The sequence below is a fragment of the Balaenoptera ricei genome, chromosome 17 (assembly GCF_028023285.1).
Source record: "Balaenoptera ricei isolate mBalRic1 chromosome 17, mBalRic1.hap2, whole genome shotgun sequence".
Classification (NCBI taxonomy): Eukaryota; Metazoa; Chordata; class Mammalia; order Artiodactyla; family Balaenopteridae; genus Balaenoptera; species Balaenoptera ricei.
Genome location: NC_082655.1, coordinates 41,106,954 through 41,114,447, shown reverse-complemented (window position 1 = coordinate 41,114,447; position 7,494 = coordinate 41,106,954). Strand labels below are relative to the sequence as shown.

The 7,494-nt window shown below is 38.6% G+C and overlaps 1 pseudogene; it reads right to left on the bottom strand.

The window, feature by feature from the left end:
* Positions 1 to 918: 918 nt before the first annotated feature.
* Positions 919 to 1,277, bottom strand: LOC132351707 (small ribosomal subunit protein uS10-like; annotated as a pseudogene).
* Positions 1,278 to 7,494: the final 6,217 nt, after the last annotated feature.

The following is a 7,494-nucleotide window of genomic DNA, read 5'->3' as shown; positions in this document are numbered from 1 at the left end:
TGGATTTATTGTGATGCTTGTTCTTTTGGTTTATTGAGATATAATTTACATATAGTAAAATACACCCTTCTTTGGTGTACAGTTCAATGAATTTTGACAAACTTACATAGTCATGTAATTGCCTCTACAATTAAGATAGAGAACATCTCCATCATCCCAAAAGTTTCCTTCAACTCCCTTTGTAGATAATTCCTTCTCTCCACTCCAGTCCCTACACACCACTGATATGATTTCTGTCCTTCTAGTTTTGCGTTTTATAGAATGTCATATAAAATAAATGATTTGTATTATTTAAATTATTTTGAGTTTGTCTTCTTTACTTATTATGCTTTCCTTGTTCCAGCAGTATTTGGTAATTATCTTGTTTTTAAAGCCCATCTAATAAGTATGTAGTGGTATCTCATTGTGGTTTTGGTATTAATTTCCCTAATAACGAATGTTATTAAGCATTTTTTTCGTGTGTTTGCTCCATGTATCTTCTTTGGTAAAGTATCTTGTTCAAATCTTTTCCTTGATAAATGGAATATTTATAAATGGAATGGAATATTTATAAATGGAATATTTCCTGCCATATCAATAAACAAAGGATGTCATAGTCACCAATGATTGCAGCCCTCCAATGTGAGCTGGTGAGTCCTGAGGAAACTCAGGGCTGAAAAGAATACCTGCCACCTAGCAGCCATCAGACTGCAGCTGCTCCCTGCGGCGAGCCCTGCAGCAACTCAGGGTGTGAAAATACAGGCCCCAGATAGCTAAGGTGCATATCAAAGGAATGATTTCAGTGAGCCCAGACTCTTGCATCTTCCCATACATAGAAAAGCACTAAATTCCTTAACTTGAGATATCTGGTTTTCTTTATTTAACAATATCTTTTTTTATTTTTTGACAACTGATTATCAGTTTATTAAAAATGTTGATTTAAGCATCTGCAATGGTGAATTCAACCTCGACTCCTGGCTCCATACTGATAGAAGTGATCTGCTTGACAATCTCAGAGGACTGTGCAGGTCAATAAGTCGCTTGTGGATCCTCATCTGGAAACGATCCCAAGTCTTAGAACCTTCACCACAAGGAGTTTTCCTTGTAGTTATTCTCAGAGTCTTGATAGGCATCCGAACCCGTCCTTTCACCTTGAGATTCTTTTCCTTTGCGCCTCTGATGAGGTCAGCACATACCTTCTCCAAAGACTTCACGTTGCGGCTGATGAGGGTGATTCTAATCAGGTGAATCGCCACCTCGGGCTCTACGGGAGTCTTTCCAGTATCTGTAAAAGCCATGGCTGTGATGCGGCTTCCTGACCGACTTGTTCCTCAGCAAGGGCGAACAGCGGTGAGTCAGGGGCAGGGGCGGGTGGCCCGAGGCTCCGCTGCAGCCGCGACCGCGTCTTCCTCCAAGAGCTAACAATAATCTTTTGACTTCCGACTACCTTGCTCTTTGCTGCAAAACTCCTATATATCCTGGCTCCTCCCCTCGCCTCCTCAGAGCAGTTTCTCAGAGTTATCTGAAACGCTGTCTCCCAGGCTGCAGTCCTCATTTTGCCCCCAATGAAACTTGCAACTCTCATGTTGTGCATTTTCTTTAAGTCAACATCCTGTTACTTTCTTTTTATTTATTTATTAAAAGTATTTTTTGAGTTTAAAATTTTTTTCCAGCTTTATTGAGAAGTTTAAGGTGTACAACATAAATAAATAATTGATATATAGCATTATATAAGTTTAAGGTATACAACATAATGATTTGATATACGTACGTGTTGCAAAATGATCACCACAATAAGTTTAATTACCATTCATTATCTCACACAGTTACAAAATTTTTTTTCCTATGATGAGAACTTTCAAGATCTACTTGCTTAGCAACTTTCAAATGTACAATACAGTACTGTTAGCGATAGTCATCACACTGTACATAACCTCATAACTGGAAGTTCGTACCTTTTGATCGCCTTCACTCAATTCTCCCACTCCCCACTCCTTGCCTCTGTTTTCTTTATTTCTGTGAAAAATGATATTGGAGTCTTGTTAGGGCTTGCATTGAATCTATAGGTGGCTTCAGGTTGTATGAACATTTTAACAATATCAATTGTTTCAATACATGAATATAGGATATCTTTTATTTGTGTCTTCAATTTCTTTCATTAACATCTTATAGTTATTAATGTGGAGATCTTTCACCTCCTTAGTTAAATTTATTCCTAGGTATTTTATTGTTTTTGATGCTATTGGGATTTTTAAAAATTTCTTTTTTAGCTAATTCATTGCTAATGTATAGAAACACACCTGATTTTTGTATGTTGATTTTGCATCTTGCAACTTTACTAAATTCATTTATTAGTTTTAACAGTTTTCTTTTTGTAACGTCTTTAGGATTTTCTACATGTAAAATCATGTCATCTGAAAATAGAGATAATTCTGCTTATTTCCAATTCTGATGCTCTTTATTTTATTTTATTTTTTGCCTGATTTTTCTGGCTAGGACTTCCAGTACTTGTTGAATAGGAGTGGTGAGAGTGGGTAACCTTGTCTTCTTCCCAATCTTAGAGGAAAAGGTTTCAACCTTCACCAACTCTGTGTTAGTTGTGGACATGTCATATATGGCCTTTATTATGTCGATGCATGTTTCTTCTATATCAATTTGTTGAGAGAATTTTTCTTTTTTATCATGAGCAGATGTTGAATTTTGTCAAATGCTTTTTCTGAAACTATTGAGATGATCTTATGATTTTTATCTTTCATTTGATTAATGTGATGTATTACATTTATTGATTTGTGTATCTTGAACCATTCCTGCATCTCAAGGATCAATCCCTCTTAATCATGGTATATGATCTTTTTAATGTGCTATTGAATTTGGTTAACTGGTATTTTGTTGAGAATTTTTGCATCTATATTCATCAGGGATATTGGCTGTCATTTCCTTTTCTTGTAGTATTCTTGTCTGGTTTTGGCATCAGGGTGATGGTGGCTTCATAGAATGACTTTGGGAATGTTGCCTCCTCTTCAGTTTTTTGGCAGAGTCTGAGAAGAATTGACATTAATTCTTCTGTAAATGTTTGGTAGAATTCACCAGTGAAATCATCTTGCCCTGGGCTTTTTCTTTTGTGAGGTTTTTCATTGCTATTTCACTCTCCTTACTCATTATTGGTCTGTTTGAATTTTCTATTCCTTCATGATTCAGTCTTGGCATATTGTACATTTCCAGGAATTTAGGCATTTCTTCTAGGTTGTCCAGTTTGTTGGCATATAGTTTTTCATAGTAGTCTCTCATGATCCTTTGTATTTCTGTGGTATCAGTTATAATTTTATTTATCTTTCATTTATTATTTTATTTATTTTGGTCCTCTCTCTTTTTTTCTTGCTTAGTCTAGCTAAAGGTTTGTTTATTTTTTTATCTTTCCAAAGAGCCAACTCTTGGTTTTGTTTTCCTTTTCTATTGTTTTCACATTCTCTATCTTTTTATTTCTGCTCTAATCTTTATTATTTCCTTCCTTCTGCTAACTTTGGGCTTAGTTGGTTCTTCTATTTCTAGTACCTTGAGGTGTAAAGTTAGCCTGTTTATTTGAGAACTCTCTTTTTTCTTAATGTATGTGTTTATCACTATAAATGTTCTTATTTCTGCTTTTGCTTCATCCAGTAAGTTTTGGTATATTGTGTTTCCATTTTTTTAAGTCTCAAGATGCTTTAAAATTTTTCCTTTTAATTTCTTCCTTGAGCTATTGGCTTTTCAAGAGTGTGTTAATTTCCATATTTTGTGATTTTTCCAGTTTTCCTCCTGTTATTGATTTCTAAGTTCATATTACTGTGGTCAGAAAAGATACTTGGTATGATTTCAGTATTCTTAAATTTGCTAAGATTTGATTGTGGCCTACCATGATTTATTCTAGAAAATATTCCACATATGCTTGAGAAGAATGTGTATTCTGCTGTTTGTAAGGTGGAATGTTCTGGATAGGTCCATTTGGTCTATAGCATTGCTCAAATATACTGTTTCCTTATTGATTCTCCATCAGGATAATATATCCATTGTTGAGAGTGGGGTATTAAGGTCCCCAACTATTATTGTATTGCTGTTTATGTCTTCTTTTAGGTCTGTTTAATATTTGCTTTATATATTTAGGTGCTCCAATGTTGAGTGCTTAAATATTTAAAATTGTCATATATTCTTAATAAATTGGCCCCTTTTTCATTATATAATGATCTTCTTTGTCTCTTTTCACCATTTTTAGCTTAAAGTCTGTTTTGTCTAATGTGAATATAGCTACCCCTGCTTTCTTTTGGTTACCATTTGCTTGAAATATCATTTCAATCCCTTCACTCTCATGGTGTGTGTCTTAAAGCTAAAGTGTATCTTCAGTAGGAAACATATTGTTGGTTTTTAAAAAAAATTTATTCATCCATTCTATGTCTTTTGATGGCATAATTTAGTCCATTTACATTTAAAGTAACAATTGATAGCTAAGGATTTACTATTGTCATTTTGTTAATTGTTTTCTGAATGTTTTGTAGATCCTTTGTTCCTTGCTTCCTATTTGCTCTCTTCTTTTGTGATTTGATGATACCTTGTAGCAGTATGCTTTGAAACCTTTATCATAATCTTTTGTGTAACTACTATAGGTTTTTCCTTTGTGGTGCTATGAGGCTCACATAAAATATATAACATCCTATTTTAAGCTGATAACAACTTAACTTTAGTAGCATTTCTAAACTTTACATTTTTCTTTCCCCACCCTACTCACATTTTAGGTTAGTGTAGTTACAGTTTACACATTTTTATTTTGCATATCCAATGCAAAATTATTGCAGTTATGGGTACTTTTACATTTGTTTTTCTAACTCTTCAACTAGAGTTGCAAGTGAATTATGCACCACCATCATAGTATTAGAGAATCTGACTTTGAGTATATATTTACTATTACCAGTGAGTTACACCTGCATTCATATATTTTTATGTTAATTAGTATCCTTTTATGTTTGCCTGAAGAACTCCTTTTAGCATTTCTTTTGAGGCAGGTCTAGTGGTGATAAATTCCCTCAGCTTTTGTCTGTTTGGAAAAGTCTTTATCTCTCCTTAATTTCTGAAGGATAGCTTTGCCAGGTATTGTATTCTTGGATGACACTTTTTTATTTCAATATTTTGAATATATCCTTTCATTCTCTCCTGACCTGAAAATTTTCTGCTGAGAAATCCACACAGTCTTATTTGGGTTGGGGGGGTGGGGATTGGTGTGTGGAATTTCTCTTGTATGTGACATGTCACTTTTCTCTTATACTTTCATATTTCTCTCTTTGTCTTTGACCTTTGACAATTTAATGTGTCTTCCTGTAGCCATTTTCAAGTTCAACCTATTTGGGGTTCTCTGGACCTCATGAATCTGGATGTCTGTTACTCTCCCCAGGTTTGGAAAGTTTTCAGCCATTATTGATTTAAATATCTTTTTTGGTCCCTTTCTCTTACTCTTGTCCTTCTGGGATTCCCAAAATATGTATATTGTTTTCCTGATAGTGTTCCACAAGTCTCATAGGCTTGCATCACTCTTTTTCATTCTTTTTTCTCCTCTGACTGGATAATTTCAAATGATCTCTCTTCTAGTTCTCTGATTATTTCTTCTGCTTGGTCAATCTATTGTTGAAGCTCTCTATTCAAGTCTTCAAGTCAGTCATTGTATTTTTCAGCTCTTGTAGTTCACTAAACTTCTTAAGAGGATTTTTTGAATTCTTTATCAGACAGTTTATAGATCTTCATTTCTTTAGGGTCTGTTATTGGTGCTTTATTAGTTTCTTTTGGTGGTGTCATGTTTACCTGATTCTTTGTCATCCTTGATTCCTTGCATTGGTATCTGGGCATTTGGGTAAGTGCACCCCTCCTCCAGACCTTACAGGTTCACTTTGGCAGAGACAATCCTTCACTAGTCAGTTCTGCTTGGGGTTCTGGACTGGTCAGCTGGCAGTGTCTTTGGGTAGATGGGGCTTGCTATTGGTGGGGGGTGTCTCTATTTGGTGAGGTCACTGCCCACGCACTAAAGTCCAGGGAAGTGCTGCTGGCTGGGAATAGCTGGATAGGACTACTTTCTTAGTTCTCTGTCTTAGCTAGGCTATATGATGGACTCCATCGTTACACGGATTCTCTGGTTGGGCTTCCTAGTCAGGTAGGACTGGATGCTATACTTGGCAGTTGGGCAGGGCTATGAACTTGCTTTCCTGTGCAAGCAGGGCTGTAGAATATATTCCACGGATATTACTGCTCAATGGCTGGGGACCTGAATCTGACAGGGCTGCCCACCAAACTTCCTGGCAAGATGGGACCACTGGCTCAGCTCCGCCAATGGGTAGGGCCATTGGCTGGGCTCTCTGCTCAAGTGACAATGTTGGTGAGGCTATAGAGGGCTATACAGCCTCCAGGTGCTCTGGTTAGGATTTGTGGCCAGGTGGGACTGGAGGATATATTTAGCCCTAGGCAGAGCTTCAGATTTGTTTCCCAGCTCGAGTGGAGCCATGTAACAGATTCCATGGCTGGCATGGCTCACTGGCTGGGGAACAGAATCAGGCAGAACTGTTCACTGGTCAGATAGGGCCAACAGCTAAGCTCTGCAGATGGGAAGAGCTTCTGGAGGGGCTCTCTGCTTGGGTGACTCTGCAGCTGGTTATAGGGTGCAGCCTCCTGGGTACCTGGTAAGGCTTCCTCATTGGGTGAGACTGAGAGCTATATTTAAAAGTAGGTAGGGCCATGAACCTAATTCTCTGCCTGGGCGGGGCAACAGAACATGCTCCAAGCCCAGCATGGCTTGCTGGCCAGGAACCCAAATCATGCAGAACTGTGCACTGAGCTCCCTGGCCAGACAGGGCCACCAGCTGAGCTCTGCAGACAGGCAGAACCACTGGCTGGGCTCTCTGCTCAAGTGCTGCTGGGCTACATTGCTTCCCAAGTTCCCCCCCCAAGGTTTCCTGGTCAGTCAGGGTGAAGTCTGCACCTAGGGATGTGTGGGGCTATGAATTAGCTTCCTTGCCTGGGTGGTGTGGCAGCATAGGCTCCAAGCCCAGATAGGCTCATTGTTTTGGATCCTGAATCAGACAGAACTGCACACCAATTTTCCTGGCCAAATGGGACCACTGGCTTGGCTCTGTAGATGAGCAGTTGGCTGGGATCTCTAATTGGGCACTGCTGTGAGAAGGAACTTGATCTACCAAGATCTGAGCCCTGGTTGCTGTAAGCCCTGCCCTCTAGTTCATCACAGTCTGATCTCCAGTGGTGAAGCCCTGCAGATTTCCCCTGTGATTCCTGTGAAATGACACCCAAATGGGTCCTGGGAAAGGACCCACAACACATGGGGAGATGAATGTCCATCTTGGGCTCTCCTTTTCCCACTGGAGAAACCTTAGGCCTGGGGGGGGTCCTGTCAGTGAGTGCTATTCTGGCCTGGGTGAGGGGCAATGCAGTCAGAGTGTAGCTGCTCCTCCTACCCTTCTCAGTCTCTGTGGTCCAAAAGGGTGCTTCAGC